We start from the raw sequence: 22,508 nt of genomic DNA on the forward strand, positions 1-22,508 counted from the left end.
AATATCGGAGGTTTCGGCCATTACTGTGAGTAGGAACAAAGTTATTGACGTTATTTGTCCTTGCTTTCTTCCTTTGTCCCTGATTGTGGCCTTGAACTCTCTTAACTTGGGGTCTGAATGCCCCTCTGTTCGGGTCGCTATAAGACCAATTTTTGTTACCCCTCGGTTTAGCTTGCACTTCCTGAATTATAGGTGCCGCTCGAATGAGTGCATCCTGAAGATCTGATGGACGTATAGATTCGAGACGAGTATTTACAGGTGGATTTAAGCCCGCGCAAAATTTGGACACCTGCTGCGTCGTGTCCATTTGTGGCGCATACTTTAAGAGTGAGACAAATTTAGAGTAGTAAGCGTCAAGGGTGAGTCCTAACTGTTTTAGCTCATAGAACTCATTCATTTTCTGTGTACGATATGCAGGCGGCAAATATCTCCCCTGCACGGCTTGCTTTAACTTCTCCCAGGTAACGGACCCCTCTGAAGTCCCTTGATCCCTGCACCATTGTTTCCACCATAATCTAGCTTCACCGGTGAGTTTTAATTTGGCGAGCATGGCCTGATTGGTGGGAGCAGTACCAGCTGCTTCGAAGTAATCCTCCATAGATTCAATCCAAATCTCAGCATCTGACTGGACGAATCTACCTCTCCCGTCAAACTCGGGTGGCTTTATCTGTTTGAGGAGGAACTTCTTCTCCTGGATCACAGTAGTACTTGATGTAGGGGGCGAATTTGGACCCTGTACCTGGGGTTGTGCCTGAGTAAAAGTTTTCTTAACATTATTATATGATAGTTGACTTTAGCTTATCTTTAGTTCAGCTATCTCATAAATCGTGAAGCTACTTAGCTTTTCGTAACAACCCTGATGCACAATCGGATATTGATAAAGAAAGTCCTTATTTATATTTACATGGGCGTAGCCTTATACAACATCTCATGTGATGATAATCCAATCATTACATTTAGTTTGGGGAGAACAACATTGTATTGGATTTGTCTACAGGAACTGTGTAATAGTAGGGTTTTGGATCATGAATCTTTAGGAATCGATAACTCATTGGAAGTTCAGGATATCCTTTCCGCTGGAATCCATACTTCACATGGCGGCCCAACACCTTAATCCTATCAGCTGGAATTACACGGGTTACTTCCTCATATACATATGAGTTCAATTCAACCCTCCGACCTCGAATATGCAAAGTCGAATTTACGTGAGCTTCCACAAAAATGAACAGCTTCACGACTTTCAAATCTTCCAACCACTTGATCCTCTTTAGGTTGGTTTGTAGATAAGCGAACCGGTGGGCAGCTATGTAGTAGATTCCTGAAGACCCAGTCCATCTTCGTTCTATATATAAAGGTGATGGATTATAAATCTGCTCCAGGATGTTCATCATTTCAATTCTCTGCCTATAATGCGGAGAATGCATTGCAGTCATAAACATGATCCGGAACACCAAAAACTTGTTCCACGCTTCATAGTTCTGCAAGACAGTATTGTAGATGAGGAAATGTTTGGACAGTAATAATTTCTTTACTTCATTTTATTGAGATCTCACGAAAACAATTCTGTTGTTGGTCGGCTCTGATACCAACTGTAACGTGTCCACTAGAATCATCTAGGACACGTCTTAGTAGTCCATCGGGAAGAATGTCTAGAAAACTCCGCCCGGCACTCCCTTGGAATGTTACGGGTTTTGAAATCTCGGTCTTCCCGCGTCTACCACGTAGCGGAAGTATCCTGGCCGTTTCCCACTTAGGATCGACCGAAATTAGGGTTTCCCTGTTAGGTCATTAGCTAGCAGCAACTAGCGTCAGACCCGAGCGAACTACTTTACGCAGGAACACCAGGTCCGAAGCGGATTCACGCTGCACTTGGTTCAAGGAGAATGGGAAACGAGAGGGATGCAAGACTCAACCTCTCTGCCATAAGGCATAGTCCCATTCCGTTCCCCTAAAACAACGTAAATCGGGTAGGATGTAACTCTAGGTCATCGTTTTCATTATTAGCTTTGATGATGATGATCATCCTGCTATTCGTCGAGTGATTTTGAGAAAAGTTCCCGGCTAACCGGGACCACCCATCCATAGGACAGACCCATGGTCCATCCTCCGCACTTTCCTCGGTTTGTTTTAATTATGTAATTACCTAACACATTAATTTGACATATAACAAACAGCTTCCTTGATTAATCCCGTTAAGCACTGGTTCCTTCACGTAATCTTATCACGTGACATAGAAAAACAATATCAAACAACTTCTTTATTATCATATCATCATTTTATCTTTGAAATACAGAGGTTCCGCCCGTAGACTTGTTCATAATCCGCCCGAAGGCTATCCAGTAATCCGCTAGGGATCACTATTCCAAGCTTCTGCCCGTAGACTAGTATGGGGCCTCGAGATCCAATCCCGAGTCACGTTAGCCTCTTGTGCAGGACCCGGAAGGCGAGGGATTTACGGCCAGAGCCCCCCCTGGCACCCAAGCGTCCTCCTACTCCAAGTAGAGCTCAACAGAAAGACCTCTCGCGGCGGGTTTGGTCCACGTTCCCGGCGCGGTCAACAACCCCCTTGGTTAGGGTCAGGCAGGCAGTCGGGGGTAACTGAGCTGCCACTCCCTTCAGGCCTTCAACCTGAAGCATTTATATATCTTTCATCCTTTAATTCCTTGAACAAACAATGCAAACAGTGCTTTCTAAACTGTTACAAGCACAATCAATTCCAGTGGTCGTTTAGTTGGCAAACTGTTAAGGAGTGACTCCTTCTCTCCGAATGCATCCCGCATTCGATCCGGAATCAATTGCAACTTGGCAAGATTCCTATCGTCCTTGGGTTAGGGTCATACCCTGTTAACCCAACTTAACCAATACCTTAGGTTTTAATTAGTAGTAATCCCGACGACCATGTCGCTTTAATTTATTGTCTAATCATTTGCATCCGAGCAATTACCTAACTTCCCTTAACTTGGCAAATTTTTTCCTAATGAGGGCGATGTAACAGGATGACTACCCATCCCCTTGCAAGTTAAACTTGTGCAAGAACCTGCCAACCTCATTCCAAGGAATGGCAAAACTTTCTTACGATCAAACCACAAGGCTATGCGACGTTGCAACTTGTTGCACAAGTGTCGCCCCCATTCCAAGAGATCATTTCACCTATTGAATGGCGTTTTCTGGTCATGGAATTATCTTCAGACGAGATGCAGGGTTTAGGGTGTCTTTTTACCCAACCCATCCCTAATTTCACTAGATCGACAACGTTTAGTCCTAGGGTTCCAACTCAATTCGAGTTTCATCATTTTGAACGATTGGTCCTTAGGGTAGGAACCCTGGATTATTGTTTGCATGAGCACCCAATTGACTCAACATTTCGGGAATATGGTTAGGGCCATTGGGCATGAAGGTTTCGACTTAGCGACAATTGGAAAACTTGGCCGAATCCTTAACGTGCTAATACCTAGTTAGTGTTTGGGGTATCTGTCGTGTTGACTGAACCATGCCATACGAATCCCTTGCGGCTAGGTGATTTGGGTAATTCACTATGCTTGTCTCGCGACAAGGATGAATCCTTCCCTAGAGATAATAACTAGATCTAAAGAAGAAAAATAGTTTCGACTATCACCATACATGTAAACATGCGACTCACTCTATCTTTCATTGGTAAAGTAAAAATACATGATAAGCTAGATACCAACTTTCTTAGGACCTACTAGGACTTACTTCAAATAATCATGTCTACTACCTTGTTATCTACACTTTAGAATCTCGTGCTTTGTTTAAATCCTGCAAACTTTCCCAAATGCAACACTTGATGAATGAATTTTATGCACGATGAAAGTGCAACATGCAACCCTTTCATAACTACAACGTGGTTAAATGAGATTATTGTTGAGTTAGTGTTGGTATATTCTTTCTTGCAAGCACATGCCACATGCCAATCCATAGATTCATTTTTGATACACCACCATTACTTTTCGGATAACCTCCTACGGGTGTTAACAACTTTTCCCCCATGAACCATTACAATAAAGATTTTTTCTAAATTGCAACATAAGCTTATTCTTTCCATGTCTAGTCAAAATACACTTAATAACTTCAGCCTTATAATGATAGGCGGTAGGTGTTCTAGGCTCGTCCTTTGAAATGCATGATAAAGCAACATAATACTAAGGTCGTAAGATGGATAGACAACTCACGTTCATCATATTGAAAATATTAATAACTCCATTTCCTGTCACGAGATAATTCTAGTAATCGATCAAATAGACAAATTTTCCTCAATTTCCTTTTAATTTGGCTTGGTAAATTTGAACATGCATAGGTGCTTTCTATTCCATGAGAGTTATCATACCTAATGCATTACTTTTGCGTAGAATCAAAAATCATAAAAACCTGGGTCTGTGGGCTCGGGGAGATGTCCACTTGAATGCTAGGAGATGAACCTTCCGCAGGTGCGCCTTGCGTCTTCTTGGGAGCCATTGTAGACGTGAATACGGACTCCGCAGATTCCCTCTAGCCTTTACTCTTGCTCTTCGAGATGGCTAGGAGGTCGATACCTTCTCCTCGCGTAGGAATAGGAGTTTCCCGAACCCGGTTTTTTAGAACTGAGAAGCCACATAGGATCAAGGCCTATGGCCTTAACCTTAGAAGCTTCTTAAAGAAGCTTCTAAGAAGCTTCTTAAAGAAGCTTCTGGGCAACAGCAGCAACGTCGGGGGGTCCCAATGATTGGGAAGGAGGTCGTGGTCAAGAAGAGGATGTGCGGCGGCCTGGGCCTTTCAGCAAGGCGGCGGCGTTCCTGGTCGCGGCAGCAGACGGTGGTCACGGCAGCCTCCTCCTCCTTCGAACCTCCCTCACGCAACCTTCCGACTAGCATTCCCCTCTTCGGCACGGCGACGTGTATCCCACCAGCCCTTTTCCTCAGCACGTAACGGATGTTTTTATAGGCATGGGGGGGGGAGAGAAGGCCTCCACCACGTGGCCCCCTTGCATGGGTTCCCCCCTCCCATGCAGGCCACGACTTTCCCATGTCCCATCCCCCCCACACTCCCTTTTCTCCAGTCGTGCATCGGCTGGGGAAAAAGGGATAAAAATAAAAAAAAATTGCCTTGAATATTCAAATTGCCCCTCCCAAGAGGGTGTTTATGTAAGACTTGCGGTTTCGAACTTCCGGGTTTAATTTACCAATGCAGAGAACCCCATTTCTCGCGTGCGGGTCACACATTACACCGCCAATAATTTCAATACAAGAGATAACCTTTGCACAAGGTTTACGTCGTGTGCGGGAAGTCAATATTCACGGGTGGGAATATTACATGTCCTCTATGATAGGCTCAGCTTCCTTGAGATGCTCTTGAGCCTCCTTCACCCATTCCTTCACCTTTTCTATGGCCTCTAACTGTCACTTCAGATGCGGGTATTCCCCTACCCTAGCGCTTCTCTTTTCGACCATCTTAGGGGTTTATGTCTCTGCCTCTGCGTCTAAAACCTTCTTTCTAGTAGGCAGAGTCATAGCACTCTCAGTTTTTAGTGCGACTTTAGCTTTCGATCTCTTCTTTTTCCGCCTGCGGCTTTTCTTCCCTATCAAGACTATGTCAAGATTGCTAGGTCCTAGTAGAGAGATGCCAGCCTGCTTCATTTGGGCTCGGGTCATGACCCACAATGGGATAGGTGTGGCCTCCCCATCAAGGTTTTCGACACCAAACAGCCCCAATGGGACAGATGGTACGTTGGCCTAGCTAGAAGATGGCTTTCGCTTTGGGCAATCTACGAAGAGATGGGTGATTCTACACTCTGCGCACCTTTGGTCAGCCTTGTCTCTATTTTGCTGCTCTCTTTTAGGGTAGCGTGATGAGACATGACTGGGATGACCACAAGTCCAACAGATGATTGGATCCTGCATCTTCCCTCCTAGGCCTCTACCTCATCCTCTTCCTAACGCCATCACCGACACGGGTCGATAGTCCATGAGGACAGTGTTGCCCTCGTCGTCATGCGAGACGTAAGGGTATATGTAAGTTTCTTCCTCACTTGGCTCTTCCACATAGTGGACTGGAGCATCACTCCGGTGGATGGGTCATGTAAGGACCATGTGGTCTAGGGATGCCCGTAGGATTTATTTCCATCCTAGGAACAGTTGGCTTCATATCCTTAGGCGCGGGAAGAGCCAATGGGGCTCCCCTTTCAAAGAATGACTGCACCCTGTTCGCTAGGTAAGGCTGGCCATAGGGTTTCGAGTACGGAAGTCTTCTTGGTAATCTACAATGCGCGACGTCATGGCCAAACCTACCGCAGTTAGCACAAGGTCTCGACCTAGGGTCTTGACACTCGGCCGGTAAGTGGTTTCTGCCACAGTACACGCATTGGACGTGCGGGCACGTTGGTCGTCTCAACATGTCTTGCAACTTGGCTAATTCCATCTTGATATCAGTCAAGCCTTGGTTTGTCTTGGTGGCCTTCCCCTTATCTTGGGATGATGGGATTGATCGCTCACTAGAGGCTGACGCTCTCTCTGAACCTCGCGAGTTGGTCTCCTCTACATTCGAGCTCCTGGAGCTCCGCTCTTTCAGCTGATCATCAACTATGATGGCTTCCTCAAACACTCTAGCTATCGCATCTCGCTGCAAGCTTGAATCGCCTACCAAAGCCTAATATAACTCCTCGTCTCAAATTCCGCTGATGAATACAGTCAAAACTACTCTTTCAATCAGTGATCGCTTGCCCAGAGGGGTTCTATTGAAGAGACTCCTCACATGGGTTACGTAGTTGCAAATGTCCTCCTCTTTCTGCTTGACATTCATCAAGCACATTAGTAGGTTATCGGAGTATCCGGTGTCGAAGGGTTTGTGAAAGCAAAGTCGTGTCTTCAGAAGACCTTGATAAATTTCAGGATATAAGATCAAACAAATGAATAAGCAAGTGTAAGGATTTGTGTCCACCAAGCTTTCAACGAGACCTCGTCTTTCCAGCAATGATAAGACTAAAAGCAGGTTTTCAGCTGAGCATAGAATTCATCCTTCAATATTGAAACATTTAATACAAATCTGTTTATCAACTTCAGACAGAAGTATTAGTATTATCCTTTCAGAGGTAGCTCCTTTCCAAGATCAAGAGGGTTGAACACGGAATGATCAAGATCCATATATTATTTTACATTCTCCATAAGCCAACAAACTGATTTGTGGCATTATATAGCACATTTTTCTCTTTCATGTTAATATTTTCACCATATGAACAATAACCGTAATCATGTGCAGCAAGTACTATTGCATCATCTTCATAGACATAACATCAGCAGTTGCAATCTGTCACTAGCCCTCAATAGAGTGTTTCCTCTGCTTGAAATAGCACTAGTCCTCAATAAATATATCCTGACCAACAAGGGCTTTCTTGAATTTAAAAAGTTATTTAAGCCCTCCACTCTTTGAAGGATAAATGGGAATCCTAGAAATGAATGTCAATATTTTCTAAAACCTGCAAAGTTTCTAAGCTTTCAAACCCTGTGCAAGAATCTTCTTTCATAAAAACCTGTAATTTGATCTGCTACTGTCCACATGATTGCTTGCCCAGGTGGGATCCTCATTAATCTAGGTAGCAATCCTTTCCATAAGGCAAGTAAACTCTCCTCTTTGTAAATCAATCTAATTGCATGAATCATGCCTGTGTAACGTAACCTACCCAACTCATCAGCCTTCTGATCCATTAACCGAGTTTTTACAACATCAAAGGGCCAGTACACACAGGCCCCGCAAAACCTGCTACAAAACCTGAGATCATGGACTGCCAAGGTTGTATAACACATCCATCACCCTCGTGTTTATTCCACACGACTGCGTCAAATGCATTTTTCACACTGAACATTACACTTTGATTTACACCATTTCTCATGACTGTATCCCGGATAATTGTTGCAGCACAATGGATAGGACCTTTGTAGCGTAACAAATGTGGAGACAATCCTCGTTGCTGCTGAAGTCTGATCTTCACAACCTCAAAAGGAGTCACAATCACAAGGGCCTCCAGGACACCTGCACCAAATCCCGCAGCCAATCTGCCAATATGGCTAATCTTTCCAGTCTCAGGATCCTTGAATGCTATCTGCAGAGCTGCATTTGATCCCATCCGCAGAGTATACTTCAGGGTTAAGTGTGTTGCAAATGGAGTGAGACCCTTCCATAAAGCTCTTACTCCTTCTTGCTGGACAATTGACTTTCCACAGTGCAAGATCCCCTTATAATGACCACCTCTGTCTAACTGAAGTCGTGTCTTAATGACATCTATTGGCTGCAGACAGCATGCTTCCACAATCCCGCCAGTTCCCCCGAAATCCTTTTCTTCTTTTTTTCCAAAATAGGCTCCTCTTTTTTCCCCTTCGAATACTCTGTTTCTCCCTCCTTCCCAGATTGCAGAGAATTCCTAAATTCGCCTTCCCCTCAGAAAAGCGACCTCTATTTTTAAAAAAAAAACCCAGAAAAGCAGCCCTTTCCTTCTATCAGAAAAGCGGCCCTGCTCACAATACCCCCATTTCATTACTTCACAGTCCAGCCATTGATTAAACAAGCAATGCTTTTCATTAATGCATCCAGACTTTGCATCCAACTCAATGATAGAATTACCAATTATTCTCTGTGTACTAATCGCCCAAGCACATTATTCCAGCCAATGAACAGAAAATTATCAACATGATGTCCATTATGTCTTCAGCATTTATCTAACTTGGATCTTCCTGACTGAGTGACTGGTCATACAGAGCAGGCAATTCCAGAGACAAAGCACTTGTCTCCTTACAAAACACACGAAGTTCATTTACACAAATGTCTAAGTAAAGCTTTCTGGTCTTCTGAATATCAGTATCAAACTTGATAAATGCATATGGTCTTGCATCTGTGTCAACAATGGTCCCCTGTTTGATCTCCCAAACATTCCTGTAAACTGCTTTCAAATCATCACGAATCTGCTGAACTTTCTGTATAGAGCCATCTTCAACTCTAAGTTCCAAAGTCCCATGTCAGTCAGATCATTCAGAAGATGCTTGTTCACAACCACAAATTCGCCACCGAGTACTCTTCGGCTGTATATATTTGAGGTATATGATTCAAAACACTCATTATTGTCAAGTATCTGACTTGAAAACACATCCCAGAAATCATCACAACTAATAATCATAAACTTGTCTTCTTGATCCTGTTCAACATAGACTGAAAGCAATCCTTCATACTCGCTACTATACTCATACGCAGAAAAATATGTACAAAGTATCAAATCCCATGCACAACTTTTGGGTGGTTTACACACCTCGAATGCGCAGCAATACGACATCCACCCCCTCTAATCCTGCGCATCCTCCGGATGGGCCAACTACCCATGATCATTATCATCAAGATCCACAAACAATTCAATCTCTTCGTTATGCATTTCCGGTAGATCAACAAGATATCCAGCCATATCATCTGTCTCTTCCATTGGAGTTTCTTGTCGTTGCTCTTCTCTTGAAAATTCTTCCAATGCATAATCCTCATCATCTCTTTTCTTGAAAATCTTGATTCTTTTTCCAGCAATAGGCACTCTAAGCACTGTTCCATCCAATTCTGTCAGCTCATATGTTGCATTATCAAAGACATGTCTGACTATGTATGGCCCAAACCATCTTTTCACCATCTTCCTCATGAAACTCCCTCATCACCTGTAACTGTGTCTCTCTATCGCAGACAACCTGCAAAGGTAATCCGCCTCTTTTCTTCGGATGCTTCCAAAGAAATCCATCCTTGAGAAAATATCCATAGGCTTTCCTTCTGATCTTCTTGAACTCTTCATCTGTCCATTCATCTCTTTTGCTTAGTGTACTAAGGTACCTGCCAATCTGCAACCAATCTCCAACATAAAGTTCTTCTATAAAAGCCATAATATCAAAGACATGACAAACATGATCAACCATAGTGGCTGAAATTTCTGCATCATCCTCTTCTGCAAGTAGAGTCTCCTCATCATCATACCTGGCTCTAGACAACATATCTGCCACTGGATTATCCTTCCCTGCTATGTGTTTAAATTCCGGATTTAATGACTTGATGTATGCAATCCATCTCAACATAGCTATATCCGGAGTAGAGCAACTCGTAATCATACCAATCAATGACAAGCAATCTATCTCTACCACAACTGAAGCTCCAATAAAGTACTCCTTGTCACATTTGAGAGCCGTGACAATCCCCAATAACTCCCTTTTGATTTGCGGATATCTCCTCTGTCTCTCGTTTAGGACTTTCGCCCCAAACCGAATAGCATACCTATTTCCATCTGCATCATCTTGACCCACAGCCCAACCTATGCCAATTGGACTAGTGTCAACTGTCAATACAATAGGCCTATCACAATTATAATCCGCTTTCCTGAGAGTAGGAGCATTCTGCAATAACTTCTTCAATTTCCGCATGGCTCTAGTGTGACTCTCATCCCAATAAAATTTCTGCCCCTTTCGAAGCAGCTGATACAAACAATCTGCAATGTGTGCAAAATGAGGTATCCAAATCATATAAAACACACAAGCACCAATGAATCTCCGTACCTCAGAAGTAGTATAACAATACTCTGCAATCTTGCCTATAGCATTCACCTTATCAGGTGAGGGTTTCCTGCCATAATATCCACACATATGCCCAACAATAACAACCTCATTCACTCCAAAAACAGATTTTTGCCCTGAAAGTGTCAAGTTCACTTCTTCTAACCTGGCCAAAATCTTCTCACATGCTGAAATATGATCAGCCACAAAGTACCTGCATCCCTGCTCATTTAGGCTCTCATTCTTCTCTTCTTCTGCACACCCCTTAATGGGCACATCATCCAAGAAAGGCATAGTAAGCTGAGGTATGTAATCACGAAGGACCTTATGCATGGCATTCATCATATGCGCAACAGAATTAGTGGCACCTTGAGGCAAGGTACACATCCTCACAAGCCCAATAGGAGTTCTCATGGTGGTTATGTCCCTGCTTTCCAAAGCCAGCTGAAACTGATCATAACCTGAATACAAATCACCCAAAGAATAAATGGCACGTCCAGCAAATGCCTCTGCAAACTCATCCACAACTGGACCTATACCAACATTCCTGATGGTAACTCTGTTCACTGGCTGCATGTCCTGAATAAATTGAAGAGTACCAATCTTCTTCGGAACTGTAAACCACCTGTTTGAGTATGGTGCAGATGAAGGCTCAAGGATTCCCATCCTGATTTTCTCATTCAACAAGTCAATCAACTTTGGCAAGTGTGCTTTAGGCACTAGAATAGGTCGGAGATTCCATGGGATATGAGGAATAGTAAAAATAACCATAGGAGCAACAATATGAGGATTCACACATCCAATCTCATGTGGGACAAAAGCAAATCCCCTTCCATGACGCTCAAGCATCTCCTGAAAGCATTGCTTCTCCATGGGTAACAAGAAATCACCATTTCCAATTTTCAATTCAGCAAGTGTCTCTGCTGAAAATTTATGACCAATATGCTCCGGATTCCTCAAAATTTGCTATTTAGCAGCCCTTTCTATTTGCTGATCACTGTCAGGTGGAAGCCGTACAGCAACCGGCTTCACCTTCTTATCCACAGTTTTATATTTCGTGTCAACCCTGGCTTCATTATGCTCTTCTGCATTACATAAACCTTGCTGTAAATCAGCAATTCTGCACTCCAATGGCTGAATATTCTCAGCCCTCTGCTCTATGGACTGCATAGAAACAGCCCCAAACTCTGAATGCTGAAATATTTCAGCAGTAAACTCTGTTGGCTGAAAATTTTCAGCCCTCTGTCTCTCTGAAAGCTGATCATAACCAGCTAGAAACTCTGTTTGCTGAATTTCTTCAGCACTCAATACTCTTTGCTGAGTTACCTCAGCCTCTGACTCAATCTGTGACATAAAATCTGCAATTTCATGAAACATGTCAAGGGACTGCACTAATACATTACCATGACAATTCAGCATATCAGTTTTCAGCATATCTCCCATCTCTGTCATCGTATCTGCACAAATCACACTGTCATACATACCATCTATGTGCTCATCATCCTCCAAAATTCCTGCATTTTTCAAATTTTTCTCCTTCCTGCATATATACTGCCTGGCAGCTCTAGACAATCTAGAAGTCTTCTGATAGCTCATTGAACTGTTTGCTGAAATCCCAACATAACCGGAGGAGAAAACACCGCTGCCAGGAGGCGAGAACTCCAATCTCCTCTGCTGTGTACCACCGTCGTCTCGCGAAACGGCGGTACCTAATGAAAACCCGAATCCCTCACAGTGGGCGAAGGTGCATCTCTAAGAGTATCCCTGTTTCTAACATGGTTCACACATACAGTCATAAACTGAACTGCTCTCATACCATCTTTACTGCGAATCCGTGCATAAGCAGATCCATCATCCATGACCTTTGTCTCCATGCGCATCTCTGTAATGAATGGCTGTCCAAGAATTATGGGATACGAGCATGAATCCTGCACAAAGAAATGAAAATCCTCCTCTACATCACCAATAGAAACCCTGACACTAGGGCAAGCAGCATATAAATCACGTGCAGTGTTATTGGCGGCTCTCATACGCCACCCATGCTCTACATCCATAGGCCATCTGTTACTCTCATAAACTCCACGAACAATGAGATTAATCTCTGAACCATGATCAACCAATGCAACATAAGGCACCTGTTTCTCTCCAATCTTTACCATCGTCTCTGTAGTTTCCCTAGCCCAATGGCTCCGCGAAAAGTGACTACGCGGTATCAAATCAGGCTCATCAATTTCAGCATAATGCATAGGCTGAACCCTCTTCTCTACCTGCGGCAAAGCAGAAGCATTATCAACCATAACCTCATCATCATCATCATCCAACTCTCCAATCAAAACTCCCTGTGTATCAGTGGTAGCCAATGCATGTCTTTTCCTCTTCAGGACCTCCTGAAACTCTCTTTTTGAGATGCCCAAAATCTCGGAAATAGTGAAAGTCACCTCACTGCCAAGTATCTTATCATTAAAGATTTTCTTCATGTCTGTAGATGTCTCAATATCGGACATCAATCTGAATCCTGGCTGCTTTCTCTCTCTAGGCTCTTGCCTCTTTTCCCTCTTTTGAGCATCCTCCATCTGTCGATCTGGCCCAGATCGTGAAGACGGTCCTGCAGTAGGTGGAGTAACAAACTCACCCCCTCTAGTCTTCTTAGCTGCACTTGGATTTTCTTCATCCCTCTTACGCTTCTCCTCAACAAATACATCTGCACCATGAGATTTAGCCAAAAAAGCATAAATAGAATACCTGTCAACAGGCGACTCCCAACCTGTCTCTGATCTGATGCTAGAGCCTGCACTAGTCAAAACAGTTTGCTGAATTTTTCCCTTGTTTGCAGTCTCCATAGCATAAGTCCATAGTGCGGACTGAGTCTCCGATCCCTTCTCAATCTGTACTCCATATGCAGAAGCATCACCTCTAGCCGTCACATAAGAAGTACGCGCAGCCATGTCCTCCACTAACTTCTTCATTCCACCTTTACCAAAGTTGGTAGCAAGTGGAGCTCCTGTCTCAGTCAACCAAATCTTACCATCTTGCCCCCAATATACCAAATTCTACCTCCTTGCATCCTGGAAAGAGTCACAATCCCTGCAATGCTGATGCTCCGTACTATCACACCAAATACATCTCCGATCTCTCCTAGGAGCACTAGGAGCACTCCTAGGTGCAGTAGGAGCACTAGAAGAAGTAGCAGGCACAGTCGAAGCAAACTGCTCCTTCAACTTACCCACCAACTCCGCTTTGAATGACTCAAGTGTCAAATCTGTGATACCTTTGATTATGTCATCAAGAGAAGTAGGCACCGATGGAGCGGATGGTTTTGGAGCAGAAGGTGTAGGCATCGGTCGTGGAACAGGAGGAATAGGTGGAGTAGAAACAGTAGGCACTGGCATAGGCCAAGAAACTGGCTGAGGAGGAGAAGAAATAACAGGGATAGAAGTAGGCATAGGAGCAGATGATGGTGTAGGTGTCATGGAACCATTCTGTAGGCGAGTCTTTCATATCCTCCTCTTGGTCAAAGTCGAGACTGCATCCTGAGCATCCTGCCAATCAGTTTTAAGACCCATAGGCTTCGTGCGATCTTCAAGAAGCTCACCCAATTCTTCTTGAAGAGCAGGATCTGCAGCTTGCAAGAAAAGCTCAACTTTTTCAACATCCAATGCTCTTTGTTCAATGGCATCAAGCTGACTATACCTCTCTTCGAATTCTCGAATCAACTCCGAAGCAGCAAGACCTTTGTTTGGCATGTAGACCCACTCTCGGAATGACCGTCGAGTAGCCATACCAAAGTCCTCAAGGAAATATTCTTCTTTAAGAGCCTTCTTAAAATCTTGCCAATGTGTATTTTGAATAAATAAATCAGTCACCTTTGTCCTCAAAGCAGGTGTGACAAGACGAAGGAAGTACTTACTCATAAGTCCAGCAGGAACTCCAAAGAACCCCATCTTGATCTCATATGTCTTCAAATATGCTGAAACATTACGCCCGTCAAATAGCTTCTTCTCACTCTCAACTGCTTCAATAGACTTAGTCGCGCTGTTTGCATTCTCCTGCTCTGAATAGAGTTGCCTTTGCTGAGACAACTACTGTTGATGCAATTGTTGTTGCTGCTGCATAGACATTTGTGTTTGCTGATTTTGGAGCTGCATATACATGGACATATTCTGCAAAATCTGTTTTAGATCCTCCGTTGAAGTACTTGACGCAGCAGTCATTGATGGAGCTGAAGTAGAGGCAGCTGGAGTTGTAGAGGAAGTTGAAATAGAGGCTGAAGTGTCTCCCATCCTGAAATTTCTGCGACGCTTTCACGTCGGGTTCACCAAAGATGTCGAAGGGTTTGTGAAAGCAAAGTCGTGTCTTCAGAAGACCTTGATAAATTTCAGGATATAAGATCAAACAAATGAATAAGCAAGTGTAAGGATTTGTGTCCACCAAGCTTTCAACGAGACCTCGTCTTTCCAGCAATGATAAGACTAAAAGCAGGTTTTCAGCTGAGCATAGAATTCATCCTTCAATATTGAAACATTTAATACAAATCTGTTTATCAACTTCAGACAGAAGTATTAGTATTATCCTTTCAGAGGTAGCTCCTTTCCAAGATCAAGAGGGTTGAACACGGAATGATCAAGATCCATATATTATTTTACATTCTCCATAAGCCAACAAACTGATTTGTGGCATTATATAGCACATTTTTCTCTTTCATGTTAATATTTTCACCATATGAACAATAACCGTAATCATGTGCAGCAAGTACTATTGCATCATCTTCATAGACATAACATCAGCAGTTGCAATCTGTCACTAGCCCTCAATAGAGTGTTTCCTCTGCTTGAAATAGCACTAGTCCTCAATAAATATATCCTGACCAACAAGGGCTTTCTTGAATTTAAAAAGTTATTTAAGCCCTCCACTCTTTGACGGATAAATGGGAATCCTAGAAATGAATGTCAATATTTTCTAAAACCTGCAAAGTTTCTAAGCTTTCAAACCCTGTGCAAGAATCTTCTTTCATAAAAACCTGTAATTTGATCTGCTACTGTCCACATGATTGCTTGCCCAGGTGGGATCCTCATTAATCTAGGTAGCAATCCTTTCCATAAGGCAAGTAAACTCTCCTCTTTGTAAATCAATCTAATTGCATGAATCATGCCTGTGTAACGTAACCTACCCAACTCATCAGCCTTCTGAGCCATTAACTGAGTTTTTACAACATCAAAGGGCCAGTACACACAGGCCCCGCAAAACCTGCTACAAAACCTGAGATCATGGACTGCCAAGGTTGTATAACACATCCATCACCCTCGTGTTTATTCCACACGACTGCGTCAAATGCATTTTTCACACTGAACATTACACTTTGATTTACACCATTTCTCATGACTGTATCCCGGATAATTGTTGCAGCACAATGGATAGGACCTTTGTAGCGTAACAAATGTGGAGACAATCCTCGTTGCTGCTGAAGTCTGATCTTCACAACCTCAAAAGGAGTCACAATCACAAGGGCCTCCAGGACACCTGCACCAAATCCCGCAGCCAATCTACCAATATGGCTAATCTTTCCGGTCTCAGGATCCTTGAATGCTATCTGCAGAGCTGCATTTGATCCCATCCGCAGAGTATACTTCAGGGTTAAGTGTGTTGCAAATGGAGTGAGACCCTTCCATAAAGCTCTTACTCCTTCTTGCTGGACAATTGACTTTCCACAGTGCAAGATCCCCTTATAATGACCACCTCTATCTAACTGAAGTCGTGTCTTAATGACATCTATTGGCTGCAGACAGCATGCTTCCACAATCCCGCCAGTTCCCCCGAAATCCTTTTCTTCTTTTTTTCCAAAATAGGCTCCTCTTTTTTCCCCTTCGAATACTCTGTTTCTCCCTCCTTCCCAGATTGCAGAGAATTCCTAAATTCGCCTTCCGCTCAAAAAAGCGACCTCTATTTTTTTAAAAAAAACCCAGAAAAGCAGCCCTTTCCTTCTATCAGAAAAGCGGCCCTGCTCACAATACCCCCATTTCATTACTTCACAGTCCAGCCATTGATTAAACAAGCAATGCTTTTCATTAATGCATCCAGACTTTGCATCCAACTCAATGATAGAATTACCAATTATTCTCTGTGTACTAATCGCCCAAGCACATTATTCCAGCCAATGAACAGAAAATTATCAACATGATGTCCATTATGTCTTCAGCATTTATCTAACTTGGATCTTCCTGACTGAGTGACTGGTCATACAGAGCAGGCAATTCCAGAGACAAAGCACTTGTCTCCTTACAAAACACACGAAGTTCATTTACACAAATGTCCAAGTAAAGCTTTCTGGTCTTCTGAATATCAGTATCAAACTTGATAAATGCATATGGTCTTGCATCTGTGTCAACAATGGTCCCCTGTTTGATCTCCCAAACATTCCTGTAAACTGCTTTCAAATCATCACGAATCTGCTGAACTTTCTGTATAGAGCCATCTTCAACTCTAAGTTCCAAAGTCCCATGTCAGTCAGATCATTCAGAAGATGCTTGTTCACAACCACAAATTCGCCACTGAGTACTCTTCGGCTGTATATATTTGAGGTATATGATTCAAAACACTCATTATTGTCAAGTATCTGACTTGAAAACACATCCCAGAAATCATCACAACTAATAATCATAAACTTGTCTTCTTGATCCTGTTCAACATAGACTGAAAGCAATCCTTCATACTCGCTACTATACTCATACGCAGAAAAATATGTACAAAGTATCAAATCCCATGCACAACTTTTGGGTGGTTTACACACCTCGAATGCGCAGCAATACGACACCGGGCTCGATGAATCTCTTAATGAAGAGATCCTTGAGGCCATTGAAGTTGGCTCTCTCTACAGCATCTAGGCTCGTATACCACGTCCTACCCTTGTCGCCTAGGCAAAGCCCGAATGCTTGTGAGCATTGAGTTAGGTCGTTGAGGCCGTTGGCTTTGCATACTTGCTCAAACTGCTCCACAAAGCTGTATGGGTCGTCATGGGGTTGGTACTTGTCGAGTTGCTTGGCAACGATCCGTATTTTGGACTGGCTCCTTGAGCCTTGGTTCGCCTCTAGTCCTACGAGCAGCGATGTCACTAGTGCCGTGGCACTTTGCTCTGCAGTCGTGTTATCTAGCAGTCGCTTCATGAGAAGCTCGCTCAACGTTAAGTCCCCCTTTAGAGCTCTATAGTGATCTGTTCGGTTCCTACCTGCTAAGTTCAACACTCACTGCACCTCGCGCAACTCCATACTTTGCCTTTGCCTTCTAGCCTGTTGATCCCTATTGTATTCGGCTATGCTTTGCAATGCTTTGTGGGCTAGCTTTCTCTCCTCTTCTAGATCTACAATGATAGCGTCTATTGTCCTACCGCGGTGCTCATACCGGGCGTGTGTATCAAAACTGCTTACCAACTTGTTGAATAGCATTAGGGAAGACGTTCAAATCGAGTTTCTCATTAGACCTACTGTCTGAGCTTTCCTCTGCCATTGTTGAGTTGTCTTGCTCCACCAAGCTGTCAATCAGGTTCAATAGACTTTTTAAATCCACGTCGTTGGCGCCCCTTGCTTGGTCCTAATCTGTGCTTTGATGGTTTGTCTATGTCTTGGGTCCTCTCCTATTGGTGGGTTCCTTGAGTGGTTTATCTGAGTGAGTTCCTTTAGTTATTGAATACAAACCTCAATTTATGATCACTCAGTGTGTGTGTCATTTCTTGTGCACTTGTGCTCAATCAAGCTTTCAACTTTCTTAAGTGTACTTCAAGTGCGGAAATTCAATCTGAGTGCAGCAAGAAATTCCTAAGCGTCTTACACACTCTCACTTTATTCGAGCCTGATAGGCTTGTAGATCAATTTTCTGGCCATTTTTTCAGGGTTTAGGGTTTTTCTCATATGTCACCTTGTTCGTTTTCAGTCAGTCAGGTTTTACAGCTCAGCGGTTCCCGTCTAAGTCCTTGGGTCTTGCAACTGCCTACTTCTAGCTGCTAAGCAGCTGTGCGCTACGATTTTTTCTTATTACGTGTGCCAGAATCAAGTTCTGAGCACCCTCAGGGTTTAGACAATTTGTGCTACTACGTTTTAGCCGGGTCAGGTCAAATTTTTGAAAATTTTGATAAAAATTTACACTCGGACGAACTGGTCCGAATTGTAGGGTCCGAGTATGTCACTCGGACGGGCTGAGGGACACATCCAAGGGCCGAATTTCAGGATTTGACTCAGACAGTTTTGATTCGGACAGGCCGAATAGCAAATTCGGACAAGGTGATTTGGACGGGCTGAGGCACTTGGGCCAAGGGCCGAATGTGGAAAGTGATGGAGGGCTAAATTTGAGACTCGGATGGGTTGTTCGGACAGGCCAAGGATGAATGTGCCATGTGGCCAAAAGTTTGACTCGGACGGGCCGAATGGGTGGACTCAAAAGGTTTGCCTCGGACGGCGGTCCAAGGGCGGCGTCTAAGGGCCGTCCGAGGGCCGACTAGGGTTTGGGCTGAGTGGGCCGAGCGACAGGGGCCGAGGGCCGATTCTAGGACTCGGCCCAGAAAAGGCCACTCGGACGGGCCAGGTGCGGTACATGTAAACAACGCGAACACAAATTTAATCGATTCACAAGATTTAAGCAAGCACAATAACCATGCACTTCCAGATCCTATCTAGGGGAGTAGAGGGAGAGATTCATATACCTGAACGGGTCGGTAAGTGTGTCGGGGATGCGATCGAATCGATGAGAGCTGGAGCTCTCTCTCTCTCTCTCTCTCTCTCTCTCTCTCACTAAAATTGCACAAATGAGCTCTCCCTTGGCCTCTTGGCTCTTATACCCCTTCCCGGGTGTGGTTTTGATGCCCCCAATCACTCATTTGCCAATCTTAGGCATCACTAGCGAGCGTTTTACCAATTTTTGCACGATTTTTGCCTTGTTTTGCCCTGTTTTGAAACAGTAAACCCTACCCTTCTCCAGTTCGATTTCCTAATTCTAACCTACGCTAAATGCAGCAAAAATTGAACACAAAAAACTGAAATAGATTCTCCATGTTTTCCAATCATCAAACAACCAAAATATCCCAAAATACTTACTTGTTTTGAAGATCAAAAACACCCAAACTTCCTACCTATGTCAAGCTCCGTTTCGGGGATGAATCCCCTACTTCGATGCTCGATATGAGGCGTGCAAGCGCTCAAGCTTGAATCCGTTGGTCCCGGCAACGGAACCAAAATGTAGTGGGAGCTCATGCTCAACCACCAAGACCCATGGACTGCTTATTGCTTCAAGCGTTTCAAGCAAGCTCTAATGGCTATCTCTCACCTAGCCGACGCACTGTCGATCCTACGAGTGTAGTGAGCTTACCTTGATGCGGATGTGAGTAGCCTCCTCCCTTGCACACCTCGATAGCTCCACGATTCTTGATGCTAGCTCAAGCACCCTCAAGCCTCCTCCATCTCGAAGCTCCATCCTCCATAGCCGCGCGCGCGAGAAAAGAGAAGAGAAGAGAAGAGAAGAAGAGAAGAGGAGATGGTGAAGAGCTTCACCCTCTTGGTCCCTCACTCCCACACACTCACTTCCTCACACTCTCACACTCCCTCTCTCAAGAGCACACACAAGCAAGAAGAAGAGAAGAAGAGAAGAAGAAGAGAGCTCTTGTTAGCCACACACCAAAGAATGAGCTTCCATTCACTTTTTGAACTTTATATACAAGCCCTAAAATCCCATGGGCACCCATCCCCTTTTTTACATGACCGACCATTGTGGCAAGGTCCTTTTTCCATTTCCCTCTTCTAGCCTTATGCCTCTAGCCTATGCCCATCTAATATTTTACAATTGGCACAGGAGGGAGCTTGGAGCTCTTTTACAAGAGTTTTCCAAGTTTTTTGAGGCTCCTTTCATTTAAAATTGCGCCTTTGGTCTCGGCTTAGGTTTTAGAGGTCACTTACGTGTCTTTGCTCTTCTTTCATGTTTTTTCTGCTTTTTTTTTTCATTTTCTGCCATCTCGACTTGGGGCGCCATTTTCCGCCATCTCGACTTGGGGTTAACACTAATCTTCATAGAGATTATAAGTTGCAAGGTAAGTTAGAGGTGGGGAGAGAGAATAGAGCTCTTCTAGGGACAGTCACTAGTGCATTTAGGGAGTTAATACATGTGTTTAAAGAATGATCTCAAGAGGACATAAAAAGTTTTCCGCAAGAACTCTCAGTGCAAGTTCTATCCATCAAGTAGAATTAAGGAAATTACAACAATTATCATGAGCAAAGGTATATTTGTTGTAAACATGACATTTAAAAATGTCATCTATACTTGTATAAACACCTATAGCCTACCAATTGTAAGTGAAAAGTCTTTTGATATTTCACATTCCATGGTGATTTATAAAGAAGAAAGAGACTAGCATGCTAACTCAAGGAAGAGTCTGACCTTAAATGATTAAGGGGGAAAAGAATAAAATGGAGGGGATTTTGAAAAGGAAAAAAAAAAGAAAAGAAAAAAGGATGAAAAAATGGTTAGAACCATGATTTTGGTGGGTACCATCATAGGCCTTTACAATCTCGCCGCTTGGTGTAATGGATGGGGGCAATCTATTCTGCTAATTTGCCTCTTGTGGTTCCTTCCTGTGGATTTTCCTTTCTTGTTTGGCACAAACTCTCTTTCTTGTTCTTGCTTCTCTCATGCTTGAAATTTTCCTTGCTATGGAGAGAGAGAGAGTGAGAGTGAGCAAGAGGATGATGTCCATGGTTACATATTTTGTGTGCCCTAACATCTTCATGCATGTATGTGGCTATGGCCTAATGAAAACAGGAAGAGGGAAAAATGTGTGTAGTTTCTTGCAACCATGGAGCAGATTTTTGCAATCTTTGAGGCTTGTAGGAGTACCTACAGCCTTCCCTTACCTGGACATTGAGTCTTTTTGTTGCTTGGAAGGCTATAGTGGGTTCATCTTATATCACTTAAATAAATCTCTTGTATATTGCAATTTTGCAAGAAATATGGTCTCTTTATTAATGCTCTTGGCAGATTATTTTAGCAGGTCTGCGATTGTAAGCCAAAGCATAAAATATATCTCTTGTTTTGGAAAGTAAAGCAATGGTCCATGTACTTACATAAAAATCTTATGCCTAAGGTTGTAATTTTTGAATACCTTTACAAATTTCAATAAAGAAAAAGATATGTGGGGAGTCACATGATCTTGAGAAGTATGGGAGGTTGTAACCACCTCCTCCTATATCTACTCATGCACAAGCTCTTCTCAACAGGATCGTGGTTGGCACGTATCCGAGAAGAGGAATGATAAAATAAAAGCCCAAGTGATGGCAATGGTGATGAGAGGACGCATCACGCGATGAGAGGAGATTGAAAAGTTGGATTACTCCGTTAATGCAAGCATCTTGTCGCTGTTGTTGTTGCAATTGCAACTGCTGCTGAAATTGCAATTGTTGTTGTTGGCTTTCTTGCATTAGACGAACCAAGTGTTGCAAGGCATCTCCTCCCGAAGTTGATGACTCTCCCATTGGACTTCTTCTTCCGCAGCGGACCTTCACGTCGGGTTCACCACTGTCGTCGTGTTAAGGGCTGAAAGTCTACCACCGGGGCTTAGTGCAGAAGAGGAGTATGGGATTCAAAGTTTAGGAAGGGGAAATAGATTGGGGTTTAATAAGATCCCAGATTTAGAAATGATTTAGATACGGAAGAAGAATTCAAGCTTTTTCTCTATGTATTTAGCATACATGAATGGAATAAATAACTCTATCTTGATTACATCAAATGCCTCTAGATACATACACCATAACATAAAGGATATTTTCAGATTCTCAATCCAAATATGAATATCAGATGCAAGCTCTAATGACTTTGATTTCAAGTACATAAATGGATTTCAACTCTAGGGAACAAGTATTATGTTAGTAGACTTCAAATACATGCAAGATTTGGGCCAATGGTACATGAAATGAATTGAAGAAGCAT

General features: G+C 43.3%; 2 pseudogenes; both read right to left on the reverse strand.

Moving 5' to 3' along the window:
* Window positions 1-7,412: 7,412 nt before the first annotated feature.
* LOC148039792 (mitochondrial succinate-fumarate transporter 1 pseudogene) lies at window positions 7,413-9,099 on the reverse strand (annotated as a pseudogene).
* A 6,383-nt stretch (window positions 9,100-15,482) lies between these two features.
* Window positions 15,483-18,050, reverse strand: LOC148039793 (mitochondrial succinate-fumarate transporter 1-like; annotated as a pseudogene).
* Window positions 18,051-22,508: the final 4,458 nt, after the last annotated feature.

Source organism: Lygodium microphyllum, chromosome 2, assembly GCF_053477565.2.
Source record: "Lygodium microphyllum isolate KBCC chromosome 2, Lygodium_microphyllum_v1.1.10, whole genome shotgun sequence".
In the NCBI taxonomy this organism is placed as follows: domain Eukaryota; kingdom Viridiplantae; phylum Streptophyta; class Polypodiopsida; order Schizaeales; family Lygodiaceae; genus Lygodium; species Lygodium microphyllum.